This window comes from Scyliorhinus torazame, chromosome 17 (assembly GCF_047496885.1).
Source record: "Scyliorhinus torazame isolate Kashiwa2021f chromosome 17, sScyTor2.1, whole genome shotgun sequence".
Classification (NCBI taxonomy): domain Eukaryota; kingdom Metazoa; phylum Chordata; class Chondrichthyes; order Carcharhiniformes; family Scyliorhinidae; genus Scyliorhinus; species Scyliorhinus torazame.
Genome location: NC_092723.1, coordinates 52,992,140 through 53,014,587, shown reverse-complemented (window position 1 = coordinate 53,014,587; position 22,448 = coordinate 52,992,140). Strand labels below are relative to the sequence as shown.

At 46.8% G+C, this 22,448-nt stretch overlaps 1 protein-coding gene across 5 annotated transcripts in view; it reads right to left on the bottom strand.

Annotated features, from left to right (window-relative positions):
• Positions 1–22,448, bottom strand: part of LOC140393874 (synaptotagmin-B) — an 882,906-nt gene that overhangs the window by 461,892 nt on the left and 398,566 nt on the right. The window lies entirely within an intron of this gene.

Sequence of the window (22,448 nt, the reverse complement as noted above, 5' to 3'; positions counted from 1 at the left end):
TCAATAAAACTACTGAAGCTTAATATTTCAGATCCAATCTTACATTGCACTGTTTAGCTTTGATTGCAGAATAATTAGACAGTGCTAAAAATGAAAGAAATTGATGTCCCATTACCTTTCTACTGGCTATTGTTACACAGTCAAAAAAACCCACAGGATTGGATTAAATCAGATGAAATTGAAGGTGCTGAGATTTCCAATGCTTTTGCTGATTTTCTGTATTGAATTTGGAAACAATTTGTTCAGGAGTGCAGTTTTCTGAAGTTAGTTGATTCTGAGAGTCTGTCAGTGGGCCCATCCACTCTAATTCCAGAAGTGAATTGATTCACGATCAAGGTGGGTAGGAAGGAGAAGAACCTGAGGATTGTGTTTTAAAAGTTCAGAAGATGTCCCCGTGAGCGGATTGTATGGAAGATTGACAATATGGCCTTAGGAAAGAGGGGAATGCATTTACTGTTCCCTCTCCCTTCAAAAATGAATTGAACGGGTCTTGCTCTGCTGTCCCGGGTTCGACTGCCACACCTTTCCTTGTGCTCCTTGGGTAGGGGTAGGGAGGGAAATCAAGCAGGAATCCAGGTTCCACCTCTCCTTATCATTTACATTCAGTGGTGTGGAATGGGCTTGGGCGGCCTAGTTTCTTTTGTGGGAAAGGGAGAAGCACTCACCCATTATTTCTCCACGGCCCGCGATTGGGGGCCACCGATCGGCGGACGCGCGCGATCTGTGGGGGGGGGGGGGGGGGGGGTCCTACCTTCTTCCGCGCCGCCCCCCTGTGTGGCTCCGCCATGTTGCTGGCGTCAACACCTAGTCGCGTTTTTGGAGAATCCCGGTCGGTTACAGATAGTATTTAATTAGAGACTGTACGTCAATTATGATGTGAATACAGGTCACTGTTTTGTTCACTGTATGGATATTACTATTGAGAGCATGAAATGTATGGCAACGAAGATAACTTCCGATCTGACAAAACTGACCTATAAGGAAAGACAAAGGAAGTCAAGCCTAGTTTCTTTGGAAAAAAAAACCTGAGGTTTCCAGGTGACCTAGAAGATGCTTGATGCATCAATCCAAGATGTTCATATTGACAAATGGTCTAAGATCTAAAGGGGATTTTCTTTAAAAAGGAATGGAAAATCAATAAAACCACTTCACACAGATAGTGGGAGACATAGGGCTGTATTCTCTGCAGTCCCGAGCTGAAATCGCGTTCGGCGCGGGGGCGGACAATCGATGTTCCAGACCGAATCGGGCCTGGTGCCGCTCCGGCGATTCTCCGGCCCCCGGAGAATTGCTCGTCCACGAAATACGGCCCGAGGCTGGGGGGGCCATTGCCATTGACCCTCACAAAGATACTCCGATCCCGACAGGCCGAGTTCCCGATGGCGTGGAACTAATGTGGTATGGCCGGTCGGGACTCTCGCATGAGTCCGCAGCTGCCCTGGTGGGGGGCGGGGGGAATCAAGCACCAGTGGGGGGGCCTTATGGACGGACTGGGCAGCGATCGGGCCGATCCGATGCAGTGGCACCTGGACGATCGGGATGTCCTTGTTTCATGGTCTGGGTCTGCAGTCCGAGTCCGCCATGGCACTCGGCGCAGCTGCTGGAGGCCACCGCCGTGCACATGCGTGGACTTGGAACTGGAAGTGTGGGGGCCCGTATTCGCAGCCAAAGCTGCGTGAAGCTCCTCGGGTTCCTGCTAGCCCCTTGCAGGTAGGTGAATAGCCATTTATTTTTTTGCAGGAAACTGGGGAGTGAAATGCCAGTGTTTTTACGCTGGCGTGGGGCCATTGCTCCATTTTTGGAGAATCCAGCCCAAAATGTGCAGAACGTTCTGCTGAATCTCTCGATACCAGCTCCCTTGTACAACTGGCGATGACTTGGTGGATGACTGCATTAGGAATCAGTCTATTAACTTCACATTCTTTTGGGGATTTCCCAACTGTATATGGGTGTACACAATGGGGTAAATCTCCCAGTCCTGTCCCCCACAGGAATCGCCGTAGGTGGGACGTAAAACTTGAAGGACGATTGAAAGATCCATTGACCTTGGATGGGAATTGCCAGTCTCAGAGAGGGCAGGAAGTAATTCCCCGCCCTGTAACAATGCACAAGTAAAAGCATAGTATCTCAAAACCATCAGCCTCTGGTCTGGGGCCGTGCCAGATTTCAGGTCTCGCCGGATTCGAGCTCAGGCAGCAAGAGCCATAGTTGGTTTGGGTCAATTGGGGTTCGGTGGGTCAAGGGTTGCTTGGAGCATTGGAATAAACTGGCAAACAAGCAGTCAAATGGATTACTGGTCAGATGCCACAGGCGCCAATGCAGTGCTTAGCCAAATTGTCCAACTAAGATATTTTTTCAAATACTTTACACAATTAAAATTTATGCATGGCACATTCCAAAAATTTATGGTTTTCAGATAACTTTGGTTTTGGACAGCCGGATTTAAGATGCTGTACTGACTAATCATCTGACCAGTTTCCTGTTATTTGCATCATGGCAACAGTAGCACAATGGATGCTGCCTCAGTCTTGGAGTCCAGCAATTGAAGGGCTGGCACCAGGAGGAGAAAGAAATTGAATGGGGAAAAAAAACAATATAATCAATTGCAGAGGAATCAATGACAATCGCTTAGACTGGAAGTTCAATCAGCTGCTCAGAGGCAACATGGTACTGCCGCAGGCTTCCAAGACCTGCTAAAGCCATTCAGGACACTCATTGCAAGTGAGAGTTGGGCATCTAACCACAACCTCAAAGCTGAAACATTATCCAGGGTTAAAGCTGCACCTCTGTAGGTGTCGAAGCTCCCACCACCATGAAGATGCAACTTAATTCTGCTAAACAGCAACTTGCATTTAAATAACAACTTTAGTCCCAAAGCAACAGAAGTATTGTCAAAGAAAATTTGACATTGAGCCACATAAGTCAAAATTTGGACAGGCCACCAACAGCTAGGACAAACAGGTAGGTTGAAAGGACCACCTGAAAAAAGGGGCGAGAGAGAGAGAGAGAGATGCAGAATGGTTTAGGGAGAGAATTTCAGACCTCATGGCCCAGACAGCTGAAGGCATATTTGCTAATGTTGCAGTGGTTAAAATTGGGAATATCATAAATGGACAAACACAAAGAACTGGGGGACTGGGATTTCGGAGGAGATACAGAGATAAGAAGTGGTAATGCTATGTTGGGAAAAGTAAAGCATCTTGAGGATGGAGTGGTCAGAGTGGATATGGAGCCAGAAGCTCACTTCAAGACCAGAATTGTGCCAAATTTGCGAATAGTCTGGTTTAGCCTCCGGCAAGAGAGGAGTGGAGTCAGTAGCTAGGGAATGGAGACCATGGCAGAGACAGAAGACAATGGCTTCCATTTTCCCAATAGTTAGATGGAGGAAATTTGTGCTCATCCAGCACTGAATGTCGATAATGCAGACTAGCAAATCAGAGGCATCGGATCAGCACAAGGTGCCATCAGAATATGTGAGTAAACTGATCTTGTGCTTATAGCTGATATCAAAGAAGGACAGTGTGGGGGTCCTTTCTGTTTATTCCCTTATTTGCCCTTTCTTTTATTTTCCTGTTATCATTTTTGATCCATGGGTGATTAATGGACATGTGTCTTTAAGTCAAGCAGCAGAAAGAATGAGGAATTGAGAAGTTACAGGAGAGAACACTCTACTAATCTCTGCAAGTTTGAAAAGGAGTCTGGCACCAGAGAGAGAGATGGAGTGGCACTTGGTTTGATTGATTGGCTGGTGACCAATGAGTTGGCCAAAAGGCCATACTCTGCTCAGTAACAGGTGGTGATTAGGTCCTATCCCAGTGGGATGGTTCTCAGAGACTTCAGGGAGCAGTTGAGTCCTAGACACAGAAAGACGAGGACATGCTTTCTCTCTCTCTCCAGAAGGCTGTGAGTGCTGTATTCCTGAAACTTCAGAGAATGAATGAATAAATCTACAGGAAAACCACTTGAGGCTGCAAACAAAAGACAAGTGGCTGGGGATTCTCCATCCGCCAGATTTCTGGTTCAGCACGCCGGCGGGATGCTCCGTTTCGCCAGCTGGTCAATGGGGTTTCCCATTGTGAGGCAATCCCACGCCGTTCGGAAACCCGCGAACTGCCGGCAAAATGGAGCATCCTGACAGCGGAGAATCCACCCCACTGACTCTCACTTTCTCTCTCTCTCTCTCCAGAAAGGTCATGAGTGCTGTATTCATGAAACTACAGAGACCTGAAGGAATCTACAGTAAAACCTCAAACTGAAAGCAAAGTTTGAAGAGGAGTAATATTCTGCAAACACTCATTTGAAACAAATATTCTTTTTCTCTTTCACTTATTCTTTTAACCCCCTTTCTCCCCCTCTGTGTTTTTCTGTCTTGTGTATGTGTGTGTAGAGGGCCTGGTAAAGTTGAAGTGGGGAATTCAGAATTAGGCAATAGTTAACCAGCCGTTTTGCTGCATATTTCATTATAGTTCTTGTTATAAATAAACAGTAACTGTGTTTACATTTACAAACCTGGTGACTGTAATTATTGGGCAAACCAAGAGCCAAAAACTTTGGGTATTTTTCTAAGAATTATTAGTTAATTCACTTGTGTTGTGACTCTGGGTCAAGTGGGGCTGTAATTGACCGCACACTAGCCAAGGGTGTCGCAACAACAGCATGAACATAGAACATTACAGCGCAGTACAGGCGCTTCGGCCCTCGATGTTGCGCCGATCTGTGAAACCATTCTAAAGCCCATCTACACTATTCCCTTATCGTCCATATGTCTATCCAATGACCATTTGAATGCCCTTAGTGTTGGCGAGTCCACTACTGTTACAGGCAGGGGATTCCACGCCCTTACTACTCGCTGAGTTAAGATCCTACCTCTGACATCTGTCTTATATCTATCTCCCCTCAATTTAAAGCTATGTCCTCTCGTGCTCGACATCACCATCCAAGGAAAAAGGCTCTCACTGTCCACCCTATCCAATCCTCTGATCATCTTGTATGCCTCAATTAAGTCACCTCTTAACCTTCTTCTCTCCAACGAAAACAGCCTCAAGTCCCTCAGCCGAGAATGGAACAGGAGCGGAAAGGGTTGCCAGTGCAGTTCGGTCTCTAGGCTATGACTGAAAGATAAAAATGAAGCCCAGGGTAGTCCTGCCCTGCTGGTCGACAGTAGAGAGCATTGTAGGAACATTGTGTGCTCAACTGTGTAATGCGGAAAATCAATTTCCAAGGAAAGTTACAATGGAGAAATACTGAAATAATTAGCACTTTGGGAATGATAGCACACAATGTTTATGTAACTGGTGTAGCAACCTAAAAGCCTGGACTGTATGATCTGTAGACATGGTTCGTATCCCACTATGGCATCTGGGTTCTTTTAACTTCAGTTAATTTAAAAAGTCTAGAATTGGCAAAACCCCCCCACTATTATCAATAATGGAGAACATGGGTGGGATTCTCACCTACCCGGCGGAGCGGGGGGTTCCGGCGTAATGGAGTCATGGGAACCACTCCGGCGTCGGGCCGTCCTAAAGGTGCGGAAGTCTCCGCACCTTTAGGGGACAAGCCCTCACCTTGAGGGGCTAGGCCTGCGCCGGAGTGGTTTGTGCTCCACCGGCTGGCGGGAAAGGCCTTTGGCGCCATGCCAGCTGAGGCCGAAAGGTCTTCGCCGGGCGACGCGGGTCGGCGCACGCACGGGAGCGTCAGCGGCTGCTGACATCATCCCCACGCCGGCGCAGGGGAGGGGGTCTCTTCCGCCTCTGCCATAGTGAAGACCATGGCGAAGGCGGAAGAAAAAGAGTGCCCCCACAGCACAGGCCCGCCACGGATCGGTGAGCCCCAATTGCAGGCCAGGCCACTGTGGGGGAACCCCCCGGGGCCAGATCACCCCCCGCCCCCCCCGCAGGACCCCGGAGCCTGCCCATGCCGCCATGTCCCGCCGTTCAAAAGGTGATTTAATCCACGCTGGCGGGACAGGCATTCCAGCAGCGGGACTTCGGTCCATCGCGGGCCGGAGAATCGGTGAGGGTGGGCCCGCCGACCGGCACGGTGCGATTCCCACCCCCGCCGACCGGTGCGGCGCGATTCCTGCCCCCGCTGAATCTCTGGTGGCGGAGACTTCGGGACACGCCGGGGGCGGGATTCACGCCAGCCCCCGCCGATTCTCCTTCCCGGTGGTGGGTCGGAAAATTTCGGCCCATATAACTACCAGGTTGTCATTACAATCTCAGCTGGTTCACTATGTATTTTAGGGAAGGAAATCTGCCGTTCTTACGTGCTCTGGTCTACAGACTTCAGACCCACACCTATTTGATTAATGCTTAACTGTCTTTTGAAATTGCATAAATAACCCATTTAGTTGTTCGGAAGACAATTCAGTACAATATTCTCAAGGGCAATTTGGGTGATACAAAAATGTTGACTTGCCCATAAATAAGTATAAAGAAAAAAATGTAGGCTCAATAGACAATTAGATATGGTTTCTGGAGGAAGGAAACATTGAGGTACATGGAGATAAATGGCTGGGAAACAATAACAAGGAGCCAATTTGTTGAGGGCAGATAATTGTATCTCATTTTCTCAATAGATGATGTGGCTAAAGTATAGGTAGTAGTGGAGAATGTCAAAATTGGGTTTCAGATTTTCTTTCTCTTCTGATGTGTACAATTAGGTCAAAGAGATTGCTGTGTTTCTTAGAAAATATGATGCCTTTCCTTTCAAATCATTTTTTGTTTCATAAAATTATAAATAAATAAAATGTCATTTCCCAAAATAGCCATGTTGACTTTCATTACAGTAACTTGAAATATAGATAGGTCGCCATTTTACAGCTACATATATCAATATAACCTTCAAAATTGTTTGGAAGGAAAAGCAAATTTTACCTCAGAGCAAAAGGTGGTTTATGTTGAAATGTGTCTCTGTATTTCAAAGCAATTATTGTAATAGAAATGATGCAGACTGGTTGACTCTTTTTCTTGATCTTGATTCAAAACTGAGTGACACGGTGGCACAGTGGTTAGCACTGATGCCTCACAGCGCCAGAGACCCGGGTTTAAATCCGGCCTTGGGTGACTGTCTGTGTGGAATTTGCACGTTCTCCCTGTGTCTGCGTGGTTTTTCCTCTGGGTACTCTGGTCCCATAGTCCAAAGATATGCAGGTTAGGTGGATTGGCATGATCAATATGTGGGGTTGTGGGGATAGGGCTCGGGAGAGTGGATCTAGGCAGAGTGTTCTTTTGGAGGGTTGGTGCAGACTCGATGGGCTGAATGGCTTCCTTCTGCACTGTAGGGATTCTATGGATTCTTTGCACAAATGCCGCTGTCATAAAATTGTTGATTAGCAGATTTTTAAAAAGCAGGCAAATCCTTATTGATGCTCATTAATTTTCTACAATCATTATTTTTTTTCTTTCTACAATCACTATTGTACTTTTGATGGGTCTTGTCTCTTTTTCTTGAAGACTTTCAGGTTACTTTCTCCCTCTCCAGGGTTTAAGCACAAAGATCAAGGGCAGGATTTCTGCCATCTCCCACAGTGTGTTTTCTGGCAGCAGATGCAACTCATCATTGGCTGCCGGTGGCAACTTCTGATCCCGTTGATGCCTATGGCATTTTGTGTGGCTCTCCCGGTCCACTGCCGGGGAACCGACAGCGGGAAGGGGGCTTCCAATCCCGCTGCTGGGAAGGGCAAAAAAATCCCATCCCAAGACTGACACTCCACTGCAGTACTGAGGAAGTGCTGCATTGTCGGAAGTGCTGTCTTTCAGATGGGATGTTAATCAAAGGCCCCAACCGCCTGCTTGAGTGGATGTGGATGTGGATGATCCCCAGCACTATTTAAAGGAGATCAGGGGAGTTCTCCTTGATGTCTTGGCCAATATTTATTCCCTCCACTGAAAACCATAAAAACAGATTACCTGATCATTATCACATTGCTGATTGTGGTGTGTAAATTGGCTGCCACATTTCCTAGATTACAACAATGATTGCACTTCAAAAGTGTTTCATTGACTGTGAAGCACTGTGAGATGTGCAGAGCTCAGGGAAAGTGCTATATAAATGCAAGCTCATCTTTCTTTCACATGATAACTCTGTCTGGTTCAATGGTGTCTCACCCCCTGCCTGTTTGTTTTCTATTGTTCCTCCTTCTGCTGGTCTACTTAGCCTGTGATCACCTGTGCCTTAATCTCAGTCTATCTCCATCCCTTGTTCCCTTACTGCTATCAATTTTCTGACTACATAAAAGTTCTTGTCCATCATTGCAGTGTTTGCACCACAATACACTGCACAGGGAGAATGAATACAAAACAAAGTGATAAGGAAGTGTCCAGTAATACGGAACCGATTTGCATTTCAAAACAACAGAGTAAAAATATTCCACACCCACATGCAGAAGCAGTAATTGTTTCCAAACAACCAAAAACCTCTGCAGAATATCAATTTCCAATCTCCCACGCGACTGCATCACAGAAATGAAAAGACTCACTCTGCTTGAATTTACAAACACAAGAACAAAACAATTTTAAAGGAATGGTGGTGCCCAAGCTCATTTACCTTGATTAAAAAGAAGACTTGTGTTGTTTGAGGGAAAACAAAAGTCAGTAAGGGCATAAAAATTGCAACTTTCTGCATTTTTCTATTCATTTTAAATCCATTTATAATTGCTGAGTCTTTCTTTTGCAGTCCTTTTACTTTCCCTTCGATTCCAATTATTTCCTGGCCTCCTTTCTTCAGCAGCAACATTATCAGATTATGGCTTAATGTTATCTGCTTCATTGCAAAGCAACCACCTAGCGATTAAACATTGCAAATTACTTGAAAGTCAACCTTTATTTTGGATATAATTCCCAAAGCAGCGACAAGTATCTACTGCACCTGCATAAATGAGTTTACCAAGTTTGCAGAGAATAACGGTACCTGTGGATAAATGTATTGAGAGCACACAAATGAGTTACAAAACGTTGATTAAAAAGAGTGCGTATCATCTACGGTGTGGAATGTTTTAGGCATCAATGTTCACGTGAGCAAACCGTTATAGTTCTCATGATTTTTCTAACCCCACTTTTGCTCAAATGATCTGGCTCTAATGGAATACAATTTTTGTTACAATGGGAAATCTGCATCTTTCAACCTGCATCTTGTGCCGAATAATTCGGCGTATGTGTTATAAATTGCATGGAAGATTCTCACTCTCTAAATAAATAGAAAATAAAACTCACTACTGGTGTGTATTCATATTGTTCCAAGTTGGAACAAGGTAACTTTAACGTGACATATTGATGTCATTGACTGTTTGGGCGGGCAAACAGGCAGTCTATCCTAACAGATTGAAGAGTAAACACCTTTCCAAAAAACCTCTTGTTTGTAAGTACCTTTGTGGTCTGCAAGCATATCCTTTAAAAATGCCACAAAGGCAACTGGCGAGGAGGAGATCAGAACCACACTGGCAGATTTCCAGAGGAGTAACAAACAAATAGAAAAATTGTTGATTCATGCACAGACATTTGAATAGGATAAGGAAAGTAAAAGCTTCACCACCCCAAAGCTGGTGACTAGGGGGGAAGGAGGTGATGGCAGTTGGGGGTGGGGGGCAATATCGGTAGCAAAGCCAAACCAAAGTTTACATATAGATTTTGGAGGAAACAACATTGAAAAAAAGCTTGCTATGTGCTCTGTCCATAAGAGTCTGGGAAAATACAGGGAGAACTGCGCGTAGCAAGTACCCTGGGCGGAATTCTCCCCCCCCCCCACGCAGGGTGGGAGAATCGCCAGGGCGCGCACGTGTCCCGCCACACCTCCCCGACACCCGCATGCGATTCTCCCACCCCTCCCAAACCAGCGCTGCGAGAAACACGCCTGGCCGCTCGGGGATCACTGCTCGCCGTTTGCAAAAGGCGAGCGGTGATTCTCCGGCCCGGATGTGCTCAGCGGCCTTCCCAACACAACAGGTTCCCGCCGGCGCTATCTACACCTGGTCGCTGCCGGCGGGAACTGCGCGGGAACACTGAGGGGACGGCCTCAGTGGGGGGTTCCCGCTCCGGGGGGGCCCCCTCCGATGGGGTCTGGCCCGCGATCGGTGTCCATCGATTGGTGGGCTGACCTCTCTAAAGGAGGACCTCCTTTCCTCTGCCGCCCCTCAAGATCCATCCGCCATCTTCTTGCGGGGCGGCCTCAGGGAGGGTGGCAACCGCGCATGCGCGGGTGATGTCATTTATGCGACGGCGGCCGTGTCATTGATGCGGCGCCGCTTTTTAAGTGGTGGCAAGGCCCAGCGAGCATAAAATACGCGACGCCGCTCCTAGCCCCCGGGGGCAGGAGAATAGGGGACTGGGAGCAGGCTCCGACGCCGGAGTGAAACACTTCAGTTTTCACTCCGCGTCGGGACTTTGTCTCCATTTCAGAGAATTGTGCCCCCTGTGTACGTGTTTATTTCATGACTATTTCCTTATTTCCACTTTCTTTTATTTTTGCTGTTACATTTTTGATTCATGAGTGACTTATGGACATGTGTCTTTAAGGCAAGTAGCCTATGCTTTAATGGGCAGCACGGTGGCGCAGTGGTTAGCGTTGCTGCCTACGGCGCTGAGGACCCGGATTCGAATCCCGGCCCTGGGTCACTGTCCGTGTGGAGTTTGCGCATTCTGCCCGTGTCTGCGTGGGTTTCACCCCCACAACCCAAAGATGTGCAGGGTAGGTGGATTTGCCATGCTAAATTGCCCCTTAATTGGAAAAAATAATTGGGTACTCTAAATTTATAAAGAAAAAAAAAAAGAGGATTTTCGCAGCAAGAGAGAGATCACTGCGCTCATCTGTGTTGTTTCAAACTGTAACTGTAGACTCACTGGCAGGGATTGTCTGGGGCTCCGCCTGATTGATTTGGCTGGTGGTCAATGAATTGCCCCAAAATGCTGTGCTCTGTCCGGTAACAGATGGTGATTGGATCTGATCCCACTGGAATGTCTTTCAGAGCTTCAGAGGTTGAGTTTGGTTTGAGAGGATATGCTATCCTCTCCTCTCCATTTTTCTCTGGAAAGGCTGTGTCTCTGAACTGGCAGGAAGCTTGGATGAATCTACGTACAGGCAGAGTCCAGAACCGACTAACTCTCTCTTCTGAAAGGCAAAGGCAGAACCGGCCAACTTTTTATCTACAGAAAGATAGAGGCCTGAATGCGAACCTTGAGCTGAAGTTTGATGAGAAATAAAGTGTCCCTCCAGAAAGCTTGCTGCCTGTGAGTACTGCATTTTTCTAAACTACAGGAACCCTGAATGAATGACTCTACAAAGAAGACCATTACAAGCTGTAAATCAGAGACTTTAATCAGCGAGCTTGCTACAAAGAAAGTGTGTTAACGAACCACCATCTGAATCAAAGACTTATCTTTTGACCTTCATCATTATTATCTTATATCCCTTTCCACCCTCTGTGTTATTCAAAGGATGAATGATTTTCATTGTAGTGAATGCGCACTTGAAATGGCCTGAAGTCGCCATACGAAGACTATGTCCGCGGAGAAAACAATAGAAAGGCTGGGTGAGATTTTTGCAATATTTGGTTACTCTGAACAGCCTGTTAGCAACAATGGCCACAGTTAATTTCGCGAATATTCACAAATTATCTAAAGGAGAATGGAATCCATCACATCCGATCTGCTCCGAATCATCCTGCCACAAATGGGCTGCTTGAAAGGTTTGTTGAGACAATGAAGCATTCGTTGAAGGTATCTCATGAACAAGGATCATGGTCTAACGACCAAGCCAATTCCTGTTGACGTACAGGAATATATCATATTCAACAACTCAAAATTCTTCAGCATTACTCATAGATTATCGGTGGAAAGGTGCCCACGAGCAGCACAGTCCACTGTAAAAGGACACACAGGCACGGAGCATGACTGAGGAGAGAGATAGAGAACACCCCTCCCCTTCACCAGCAGGGGTGCAAACCCTAGCCCTCAGTGCACAGAAGCACGAGGGACTGCAATCATAGATTATCATAGATTATCATAGAATTTACAGTGCAGAAGGAGGCCATTCGGCCCATCGAGTCTGCACCAGCTCTTGGAAAGAGCACCCTACCCAAGGTCAACACCGCCACCCTATCCCCATAACCCAGTAACCCCACCCAACACTAAGGGCAATTTTGGACACTAAGGGCAATTTATCATGGCCAATCCATCCAACCTGCACATCTTTGGACTGTGGGAGGAAACCGGAGCACCCGGAGGAAACCCACGCTCACACGGGGAGGATGTGCAGACTCCGCACATACAGTGACCCAAGCCAGAATCGAACCTGGGACCCTGGAGCTGTGAAGCAATTGTGCTATCCACAAGGCTACCGTGCTGCCCCTAAGTGACTTATGGACATGTGTCTTTAAGGCAAGTAGCCTATGCTTTAATGGGCAGCACGGTGGCACAGTGGTTAGCGTTGCTGCCTACGGCGCTGAGGACCCGGATTCGAATCCCGGCCCTGGGTCACTGTCCGTGTGGAGTTTGCACATTCATGGTAAATTTAAAATTATTTTTGTTCCAATTTAGCGTGGCCAATTCACCTAAGCTGCACATCTTTGGGTTGTGGGGATGAAACCCATGCAGACACAGGGAGAATGGGCAAACTCCACACAGATAGTGACCCGGGGTCGAGATCTAAACGGGGTCCTCAGCGCCATAGACAGCAGTATTAACCACTGGGCCACCGAGCTGCCCTACTCATGGTAAATTATTATTTTATTTTTTTATTTTTATAAATTTAGAGTACCCAATTCATTTTTTCCAATTAAGGGGCAATTTAGTGTGGCCAATCCACTTACCCTGCACATCCTTGGATTGTGGGGGCGAAACCCACACAGACATGGGGAGAATGTGCAAACTCCACACGGTCAGTGACCCAGAACCAGAATCGAACCTGGGACCTCGGCGCCGTGAGGCAGCAGGGCTAACCCACTGCGCCACCGTGCTGCCCGTAAAACATCAATTATGCACAGTGTTGATTTGCTGAAGCCGCCTAAGTCAAGAGAAATTGTTGACAGAGAGCAGCAAAGTCAGGTTTTGCAACATGAGAACAGGGCTAAATGCTATGTTTTTCAGAAAGGTCAGGAATTATTGGCAAGGAACTATACCACCAGCGAGAAATGGATAGCTGCCATTGTCTTAGCACAGGCAGGACCGGTCTCCTACATGGTTTAAACTTGGGACGATGTAGTAGAACAAAGAACAAAGAAAAGTACAGCACAGGAACAGGCCCTTCGGCCCTCCAAGCCCGTGCCGACCATGCTGCCCGACTAAACTACAATCTTCTACCCTTCCTGGGTCCGTATCCCTATATTCCCATCCTATTCATGTATTTGTCAAGATGCCCCTTAAATGTCACTATCGTCCCTGCTTCCACCACCTCCTCCGGTAGCGAGATCCAGCCACCTACTACCATCTGTGTAAAAAACTTGCCTCGTACATCTACTCTAAACCTTGCCCCTCTCACCTGAAATCTATGCCCCCTAGTAATTGACCCCTCTACCCTGGGGAAAAGCCTCTGACTATCCACTCTGTCTATGCCCCTCATAATTTTGTAGACCTCTATCAGGTAGCCCCTCAACCTCCGTCATTCCAGTGAGAACAAACCGAGTTTATTCAACCGCTCCTCATAGCTAATGCCCTCCATACCAGGCAACATTCTGGTAAATCTCTTCTGCACCCTCTCTAAAGCCTCCACATCCTTCTGGTAGTGTGGCGACCAGAATTGAACACTATACTCCAAGTGTGGCCTAACTAAGGTTCTATACAGCTGCAACATGACTTGCCAATTCTTATACGCAATACCCCGGTCAATGAAGGCAAGCATGCCATATGCCTTCTTGACTACCTTCTCCACCTGTGTTGCCCCTTTCAGTGACCTGTGGACCTGTACACCTAGATCTCTCTGACTTTCAATACTCTTGAGGGTTCTACCATTCACTGTATATTCCCTACCTGCATTAGACCTTCCAAAATGCATTACCTCACATTTGTCCGGATTAAACTCCATCTGCCATCTCTCTGCCCAAGTCTCCAAACAATCTAAATCCTGCTGTATCCTCCGACAGTCCTCATCGCTATCCGCAATTCCACCAACCTTTGTGTCATCTGCAAACTTACTAATCAGACCAGTTACATTTTCCTCCAAATCATTTATGTATACTACGAGCAGTAGTAACAAAGAGATTTATTGATGATAGGCAGTTAGACAACAGGCATAGAACACTATATAATAGGTCTTTACTCTTCAGCTTTCTGCTCCATGCTGCCTGGGGTCCTGCTCCCAGGGCCCCGGGCGAACTCCCCATTGGCCTGGATTCACCTGCTCCAATGCGATTAACCCTGGGCAGGTCACGTGGTTAGTGGACCTCGCCCCCTTAAAGGGGGACAGGGGCAAGGACATTGCTGTGTATTCATATTCATTCCCAGTTGGAATAGGGTCACTTTAAGAGTCCGATCACATGATGACATTGGCTGTTTGTGCAGGCAAACGAGCAGTTATCATAAAGCCTGCAGAGTAAATGCCTTTCCAGTAAAACTCTTGTTTGTTTGTTTATTTAAAACTACCACACAAACCAGGGCCGGGATTCTCCCCTACCCGGCGGGGCGGGGGGGTCCCAGCGGGATGGAGTGGCGGGAACCACTCTGGCTTCGGGCTGCCACAAAGGTGCAGATTTCTCCGCACCTTTAGGGGCCAAGCCCTCACCTTGAGGGGCTTGGCCCGCACCAGAGTGGTTGGCGCACCGCCGGCTGGCGGGAAAGGCCTTTGGTGGCATGCCAGCCAGGGCCGAAAGGACTTCGCCGGCCGGCGGAAGTCCGCGCATGCGCGGGAGAGTCAGCGGCTGCTGACGTCATTCCCGCGCATGCGCAGGGGGGGGGTCTCTTACGCGTCGGCCATGGTGAAGGCTGTGGTCAGGGAGGGAAAAGAGTGTCCCCACGGCACAGACCCGCCCGCGGATCGGTGGGTCCCGATCGCGGGCCAGGCCACTGTGGGGGCACCCCCCGCGGCCAGATCGCCCTGTGCCCCCCCAGGACCTGGAGCCCGCCCGCACCGCCTTGTCCCGCCGGTAAGAGAGGTGCTTTGATTCTCGCCGGCGGGACAGGCATTCCAGCAGCGGGACTTTGGCCCATCGCGGGCCGGAGAATCGCCGTGGGGGGCCCGCCGACCAGCACAGTGCGATTCCCACCCCCATCGAATATCCGGTGCCGGAGAATTCGGCAACCGGCGGGGGCGGGATTCACGCCAAGCCCCGGCTATTCTCCAACTCAGCGGGGGGTCGGAGAATCCCGACCCCAGATTTTTGTAAGTGGAATAATGAATTGCAATTATTTGTTATAAAATCATTTACAGAAGAAAAGATGGTAGAAAAATATTGCAAAGTGGGATTAAAATGAGCAGCCAGCTTCTTTTTTTTTCTTTTTTGGCCACCGCAGACACAATGTGCTGAATGGCCTCTGTCTGCACTATATAATTTCCACGGTATATTGTGCAGTGAATTGAATCTGTACAGAAGGTTTAGAAAGTCATCAAGGATTTGAGCAAATGCCAAGAGGGGGCAGGTTAACTTGCTTCATTCACTGGGATATCAGCCCAGGTTTGCAAATGACTTTAACTCTCACCGATCTCACCTCCCCCAACCCCTTGGTTATTGTTTCTAAACCCTTACCGACCGCTGATGTCAAACTAACTGGCCTCTAGTTACTCGGACTGTTCTTACAAACCTTTTTCTCTAAGGCTGTCATATTTATCTCTCTTCAATCCTCCGGCATCTCCCCCATAACTTTAGTAGTATATAAAAGGATGGCAAGCCCTTCCACTATCTCCACCCCTACTGCCTTTCACAACCAAGGCTGCAAACCACCCAGATCAGGTGACATATCCATTCTAAGCATAACCAGATTTTCCAGGATCCACTCTCTCTCAATTTGCACCCCATGTATTAGACTACCATCTTTTTAAAAAAAATTATTTAAAAAATAAATTTAGAGTACAAAATTCATTTTTTCCAATTAAGGGGCAATTTAGCATGGCCAATCCACCTACCCTGCACATCTTTGGGTTGTGGGGATGAGACCCATGCAAGCACAAGGAGAATGTGCAAACTCCACTCGGACAGTGACCCAGAGCCGGGATCGAACCTGGGACCTCGCGCCGTGAGGCAGCAGTGCTAACTACTGTATACTGCCATCTTTACTTGTCCCAATATTTTGTCAGATTCATCTTCCTTGGAAAACACTGATACAAAGTACTTATTACGCATTGTAGCCTCACTAAGCATACATCACTTCGAAGGACATATCACCCCTTTTGTCCCTAATAGGACCCAATCTACCTCTTACATATGACGACTATTTAAATGCTGGTAGAAGAGGTTTGGGTTCCCTTTTATGTTAACTCCCATTCTATTCTGATATTCTCTCTTTGGCAGTCTTATTTTTCTTTTCACTTCCTACCTAGTTTTACCTAGTTCTCGCTTGGAAGAATTTACCTGACTTGCATCATATATCCTCCTTTTTTTTTGTTTCATCATATTCAGAGTGATAGTTTGGTCTGGTCAGGGTGGGGGGTGTGGTAGGGGGAAATCAGTGGTCTAGGATAGTCAGATGGTTGGAGATGGTTGGATGGTCGAGGTGGTAGTCAGGTGGTCAAGGGGTGGCCGTGTCTGGTCAAGCTTGTGGTTGGGTTTGATCAGGGTTGGTGGGTAGAGTCCAGTCTGGGCTGTTGTTGTGTAGTTAGTAATTGCCTTGCTGGGTGGTGGTTGGAAGGGTAGTTGGGTGGTCAGGGCTTTGGTGGAGGGGTTAGTCAGGGGTCAGAGTAAGTAACGGGGGGTTAGCTTTATAGTTATCCAGAAGTCTGACAATGTTTTAATCAATCTAACATTTCCTGGGCAACTATCCAGGTAAGCATATCAGAACTGTTCCAAGTCTCCAAGTCTAACTCAGAGTTAGAGCTCTTCATGGAGGGTCCCGAGTATTGCCCATCATAAGTTGAATTTTCCTGGGAAATTTCCACATAGGTCCATGTATCAGGACTTCCACAGGGTCCTGACCACATTTCAGTCACACGTTCGGCCTCTGATGGTCCAGATATTTGGTTCATAAAAATCTTTTAAACATCATAATTGTAACAAGGACTTAATTGGCTGTAAAAAGATTTGGAACAGCTTGAGATCATGATGTTCTTCTGTTCTTTCTTTAATGGTGGTTTGCCATTTATGGCTGATGCATTCTACAAGATAAACAGATGGAGGCCTCTTTAGATTGCTGAAGAATACAACTTGAAATCTATTTGCTAATATTACGATCCTGGACCATACCCCAACAGTGGCTTCGATACTGGACCGAAACCCCAATATTTTAGTTATTTGTAAGTCGGTGCGGAAAGAATGATTCACCCCAGGAGTGATTACATGAAGAAATAGGGCTTGGTTATTTTTAAAAACAAAACTTTATTATGAATAAAATATTAAACTTTTTAACTGCACACTCAAAATTAACAACGTACAATTGAAATGAAATGAAATGAAAATTGCTTATTGTCACGAGTAGGCTTCAAATGAACTTACCGTGAAAAGCCCCTAGTCGCCACATTCCAGCGCCTGTTTGGGGAGGCTGTTATGGGAATTGAACCATGCTGCTGGTTTGCCTTGGTCTGCTTTCAAAGCCAGCGATTTAGCCCCGCTACTACTCAATTTCCCATTAAACAACAAGAAAAGAAACATACAGCTCTCAATCTACCTTTCTGTGGGAGAATGGAGGACTCAGCATCAGGCAGATCAGAATTCAACTCCTCTCTCCAAAGCTATCTCCAAAAACTGCCTCACTAAAACTTTTCAAAAGAAATCTCTCTTCATTTCTTGGTTCCTCCCAGCAATGATCTCATCTCCCCAAGCTAAAAAAAATTCTCTCTGCAGGCTGCAAAGCGTAGCATGGTGGTCAGCACAATTGCTTCACAGCTCCAGGGTACCAGGGTCGATTCCCCGCTGCGCCATTGTCTGTGTGGAGTCTGCACGTTCTCCCCGTGTCTGCGTGGGTTTCCTCCGGGTGGTCCAGTTTCCTCCCACAGTCCAAAGATGTGCAGGTTAGGTGGATTGGCCAAGCTAAATTGCCCTTAGTGCTGGGTGGGGTTACTGGGTTATGGGGATAGGGTGGAGGTGTGGACTTGGGTATGGTGCTCTTTCCAAGAGCCGGTGCAGACTCGATGGGCCGAATGGCCTCCTTCTGCACTGTAAATTCTATGTAATTCTATGTATTAAGTCCCCAGGGACTTTCCCAGTCAAACTATGGCCCATTAGTCCAGACAGTAAAACACATTGCTTTGTCAATTTCACCTTCTGGCTGCTAAAAGCACACAGGCCATGCAAAACAGAATTATCTTTTTAAAAACGTGACCACTGAAGTCAAACGCATTCTAACCTCAGGGTTTTAGCCCTTAAAGTATCCAATACTTAGAAATCCAATATTCCTCAAGTCTTCCAGTCATCACACTAATTAGATCATCAATGTAATTTTGTAAAAATAAACTGCCGTGGAAGTGGGGCAAAATACAAATGTAATTCACATCTGTTCGTAAGCATAACTTTCTTTCATCCAATTTCCTCTGATAAAACTCACATCGCCAATGCAGCAGCTTCCATTATTTTTCACAATGAGAATTTATGATATTTTTTGCCATTTGACTTGAAAAAGTACAAAGTAAAAGTGCTTAATCTATGTTTTCATATTCATTCATCTCATCTTATAATGAGGCTTTACTTTTATTTAAAATGATTTCACAAATTCTGTATTATAGTAGGTTTTAGCCAAGTGAATGAAGGGAGAGGGATAATGGGTACAGAAGATGCATTTTTCTGTCCTATGATGCAATGTACCAGGGTGATATCTCCCTGTTACAAAATTTCCCCTCATGTGAAGGATATTGATCAGTCACAGTCATAGTTTTGTGAATGTCACCAATCCTCAGTTAGCTGACATTGATGGACATATATCATGCCATGATGCTATTGAACGATTGGAGGCACCATGGCCAAGCAGAATGTTGCCCTTATCTTACAGTTCCACACATCTAGTTCTCCAGTAGAAGTCAATGGATAGCAATATCAACAACCTGAACTGAGTTACCCTTCCCTTGCCCAGAGATCACGGTAGCACAGTGGTTAGCACTGTCACTTCACAGCGCCAGGGTCCCAGGATCGATTCCCGACTTGGGTCACTGTCTGTGCGGACTCTGCACGTTCTCCCCGTGGCTGCATGGGTTTCCTCCGGGTGCTCCGGTTTCCTCCCACATGTCCCGAAAGACGTAATTTGGACATTCTGAATTCTTCTTCCGTGTACCCGAACAGACACTGGAGTGTGGCGACTAGTGGCTTTTCACAGTAACTTCATTGCAGTGTTAACGTAAGTATACTTGTGCCAATAAAGATTATAATAGATGTGGGGGAAGATTTCCTCTGCTCACAAGATATAGCACAAATATAAAGTATTCTATTTAAACACACGTGAAAGTAGAATTCATCTCCTTCCCATACTATAAGGCAGCTGTCTACATTAGTGCTTTGGACAAGACTAACACATTCATTCCAGGCCAGAGATTGAAAATGGGACATTCCTGATTTAAATGGTTCAATGAATTTATTTGCCTGTTGGGTTCTCAAGGTGCACCTCTATCATTTTGACTTGTGTGATGTGTACAGAAATATAGATGAGGTAGACACTGTGTGGAAACATATCGCTGTTACGATTGGATTTGCAACTTCTTTGTTTAATTTCTCACATTTTCCACAAAGCATTTTACTTTTTTGGTTTCTCTATTTGTCCGCAAGGTTTGGGGGTGGGGTGGTGGTTGGCTCAGCCGGCTAGCGTGTGATTCACAATAACAACAACAGCACAGGTTCAATTCCTGCTCTGGTTGAGGTAGCCCTGGGACCAGCTCTCTGCTCTGCCGATGAGAATGGACAGACAATACTGCAAACCTCAAATGACAAAAACTACCATGGAACCAGCACAGGATGATGCAGTAGCAGACAATGTGCCAAGCGCCTATCTTCAGGCAGAAAACACAGGAATTAATGAATAACTTCACCAATTTTTATTTGAAGCAGGAGACAATTGCAACTTTTCTTTTTGAGGTATCATATAAAATGATTTTCAACCCAAAAGATATTATGGTTCACATTTTCACAATCATGGGCGTCATTCTCCGACCCCCCGCCGGGTTGGAGAATGGCCGTTGGCCGCCGTGAATCCCGCCCCCGCCGAAGTCTCCGGTACCGGAGATTGGGCGGGGGCGGGAATCGGGCCGCGCCGGTTGGCGGGACCCCCCGCTGGATTCTCCAGCCCGGATGGGCCGAAGTCCCGCCCAGAAATTGCCTGTCCCGCCGGCGTAAATCAAACCTGGTATTTACCGGCGGGACCAGGCGGCGTGGGCGGGCTCCGGGGTCCTGGGGGGGGTGCGGGGCGATCTGACCCCGGGGGGTGCCCCCACGGAGGCCTGGCCCGCGATCGGGGCCCACCGATCCGCGGGCGGGCCTGTGCCGTGGGGGCACTCTTTCCCTTCTGCCTCCGCCACGGTCTCCACCATGGCGGAGGAGGAAGTGACTCTCCCCACTGCGCATGCGTGGAAAACTGACAGCGGCCGCTGACGCTCCCGCGCATGCGCCGCATTTCCGCGCCAGCTGGCGGGGCAACAAACGCCATTTCCGCCGGCTGGCGGGGCGGAAATCCCTCCGGCGTTGGCCTAGCCCCGACATTGAGGGGCTAGGCCGCCAAAGATGCGGAGCATTCCGCACCTTTGGGCCGGCGCGATGCCCGTCTGATTGGCGCCGTTTTTGGCGCCAGTCGGCGGACATCGCGCCGTTGGGGGAGAATTTCGCTCCATCTGTCTGAAGTTTCACAACAGTAAGTTTATAATCCGAATATTACCAAGGCCAGTTCATCTCTTTTCTACATTCAGTAGCCCAGATTATTGGGCGCGATCTAACGGAAAAGTTTCTATGTGTCATTTCATGTGTGTCTGGCTGCACAAGAGTTCCAAGAAACCCAGTGTGACTGAATTAAATTCCCTATTAACAACTTACATTCAGAAGCCATGTAATAATTACATGGCGGAAACAGAGGTTTTCATAAAAGAGAAAAATCCTGTGTTTTGAAGGTAATCCAGTGTGAATTATATAGGGATTGTGTTCTAGTGATAGTTCATTATGGATTTTCTTCTGCATGGGAAAACCTATAAATCTGTGGTTGTACACTATGGCCTTTCATAAGAACAGCTTCTGTCAAGAAACATCTTTGGTGGGTTATTTTATTATCTCTGTGTATTAATTGTTAATATGGAATTGCCTTTGTGTATGGCAATTTCCTGCCCCAACTGACACCAGCCATCATTTTGTAGGCCTACTAAGATTGGTGCTAGTGTCTAAGTAGTGGTGAAAAACTAGCCAAAAGTGCATGGAGGTGGTGGGTTCAATCTTGTAGTGTGAACTTATCTGAAACTCAGTACAGCTTTGGACAGCTCTGCCAGCAAGCCTACTGAGCTCCAATTTAAAGTGACATGGTTATATAAAGTTTGAGTACGAACATTTATAAATGATTGGGGCCCTATGGTAGAACATATCAGGCAAAATGTAAGTGCAATTAAAATGGAGTGTTGCAGAATTTACACAGGGGCACAGTAATTAACCCACTGGTTGATGGCGAGCCAGAGTGGGCATATTGTTGCAGAGTGCTCGTCAAGTAATGGTGATCAGGTTAAACAGTACACAAGTGCTGACTACAATGTTCTGCCCGCTTGGCTAACCTATTACTCAGAAAAGGTTTAGCACTGAAGCAAGTGCTTCCTTTCAACAGGGAATGTGATATACTCTTTTCCCTTTGCAGAAAGGGCCTTACTAGATGATGGGTCTGCGCTGTATACATCTGACTGACTGATTGAGGAATGTTGACAATTTTGAAAGTTTGTAAATGTTTAATGCAGCAGTGACCTTCATCCCTTTTGGAAAAAAACTATCCCTTTAGTAAATGTTGCCTGCAGGTTGACTGCCTCCATTCTGAAGCAGAAATGCCAAATCTTCTTAGGAAGGACAATCTGGACTAGTAAGGTTGGGGGGCATACAGAAGGAATGAACAATAGTTGAACCTGTTGTACTTGGACTTACAGTGCACTGATGTCCCTACAGTGAAAACACTCTTTTTCTTTCACTGTTAAATATCGTAACAGTGTAGTCTCAGTAACAGTGGCTTGTCATGACATTACTGAATATGCATTCCTCTGTGTGCCGTTATAATAAAGTGTTGTGTGACAATGTACTTTATCCACATCTATCAAGCCTCATTTATTTGGAGTGATAATTGCCCATTTTGATGCCTGTTATTCACCAATAGATATTGCTCTGTAGAAATAGATTTATAATCAGTCTTGCTCTTTTGGATTGCAAAGTATAATTCCTG